Source organism: Orycteropus afer, unplaced genomic scaffold (genome assembly GCF_000298275.1).
Source record: "Orycteropus afer afer isolate SDZICR_OR568_19922 unplaced genomic scaffold, OryAfe1.0 scaffold00517, whole genome shotgun sequence".
In the NCBI taxonomy this organism is placed as follows: domain Eukaryota; kingdom Metazoa; phylum Chordata; class Mammalia; order Tubulidentata; family Orycteropodidae; genus Orycteropus; species Orycteropus afer.
In genome coordinates this window covers 134,214-136,174 of record NW_006922104.1, presented here as the reverse complement: position 1 = coordinate 136,174, position 1,961 = coordinate 134,214, and the positions used below count along the sequence as shown (strand labels likewise).

Sequence of the window (1,961 nt, the reverse complement as noted above, 5' to 3'; positions counted from 1 at the left end):
CTGTGGTCAATGACATGAGACAAAGTGTATGTGAACTGCTGTATGGAAAGTGAATTTGCTCTGTAAATCTTCACCCAAATCACAATAAAAAAAAATGATAAAGAAGTTGAAAGAAGGTAATGAGAAGATAAAGGAAAAAAAAAAAGATGACACTTTCAATGAGGAGGAAAAATCAACAAACTCTAGGTTTTCCAAAACTGGCTTCACAGCCCTTGATGCTGATAAAGAGAAGAAGAAGAAATTCTCTTGTGCTTTAAGTGATAAAGAGCTGTTAAAGAAATTTCTGGAAGAGAAAGAGGCCCAGGAAAAAAGGGGACAAGGAGCATAAGCCTATAATCATCTCTTCCTTGGAAGCTCAGAGCCAGAGCCTGTGGGAACTGGAGGGCCCCTCTGATTCCTTGCTTCTTTGTCTCTATTTCTGACAACAGTTTGCTTCAGGCAACCACTGTCATGGTCTCCCTAACTGATTTGGACTTGAAACAGCTGCTCAGTAAGTCCCAAGAAGGATGACCCTTTCTTGATATGGTTGATGAAAGACATTCTCCTGGAATGTGTTTTGGTCATGTAGTGCTGCTCTGATAGGAATAGACCACAAATGGGTGGCTTTAACAAACAGACGTTTATTCTCTTACAGTTTGGGAAGGTAGAAGCCTGAGTTGAAAGTGCCAGGCTCTACGGGCTGGGTGAAAGCCCTTTGACCTTGGGCTTCAGCTCTGCCTCTTGCTCCTGGCCTACTGAAGCTGGAGGCGTTCTTCACTCAGGCAGCTGCTGGCTGCTGAGGCTGACAAACCAAGGTCAACAAGTAAAAAGGCACAGTCCCAGATATTACCAAACACAGCAGTCCCTCGATTCAGGTCCATTGACAGTCCCAAGATCAGCAGACCAAATGACAGACTGTTGAAAATGACTTGGCTACATACAGGAGTCAAGCATGTCAAAAGCTACAGACCATTCCCAAAGCTTCTCCTTATATATGGGAAGCAGGCCACATCCCTAAAGCAGCTACTCAGCTGCTCACGGCAGATTCTATCATGGAATTGACTGCCAGTCTCATCATGGGGAATTACTACTACCAGCTGCCAAGCCACTCAAAACCAGGCCCAGTCAAGTTGACATATAGCCTTAACTACCACAGATAGGATTAGACCAGGAATTCAGCCAGCTCTCTTCCCTTGTCCTCCTCAAAAGCCTCTCAGTGCCCCTGGAAAAGCACATTAAAGAGTTGGTCAGGCTGCCAGAGCTGCTGAGGGAGAGAGCAAACAATTATTCACTCAAGATATTATTCATGGGGTCCTGGAAGACATAGTCATCACCTATCAGTTTGTCATACTATGGTGGCTTGTGTGTTGCTATGATTCTGGAAGTTATGCCACCAGTTCAGTGGAGCTTCTAAACTAAGACAGAATAGGAAGACAGGCCTAGTGATCTACTTCCAAACATTAGTCAATGAAAACCCTATGGATCACAACAGAGTATTGTCTGATGTAGTGTTAGAAGGTGAGCACCCTAAGTTAGAACCACAACAATAGACTGAAATATGACAAAGGTCATGTAGATGATTCAAGGCCAGGCAACATTTTGTTTTGCTGTGTATGTTGCCCTGAGTCACAGATGACTTAAGGGCAAGTAACAACAAGTAGACAGAGAGGTGCAGACTTGGAAGCTGCACAGCCAGGTCCATTCTGAGGTACACGGTCATCTCACTTCATTCTTGTCCTGCAACAAAGACATATTGATGATACTTGCTCAAAAACATCCTTGCTGGACAACGTTCTAGTCACTTCTTAGTCACAGCCAGCTACCCAGAGGGACCAAGTAGTTGTACCAGTGGGCTTGGGACCATGGTCGCAGGGGACACCAGCTCAATTGGCATAACATACTACATAAAACCTCGGAAACCCAAGGAGGGGTCGCTATGAGTCAGGGCCGACTCGACGGCACATAACAACAACAACAACACT

General features: G+C 44.8%; 1 pseudogene; it reads left to right on the top strand.

Moving 5' to 3' along the window:
* The first annotated feature begins 94 nt into the window (after positions 1 to 94).
* LOC103209708 overlaps positions 95 to 1,961 on the top strand; it is a 3,396-nt pseudogene continuing 1,529 nt past the window's right edge.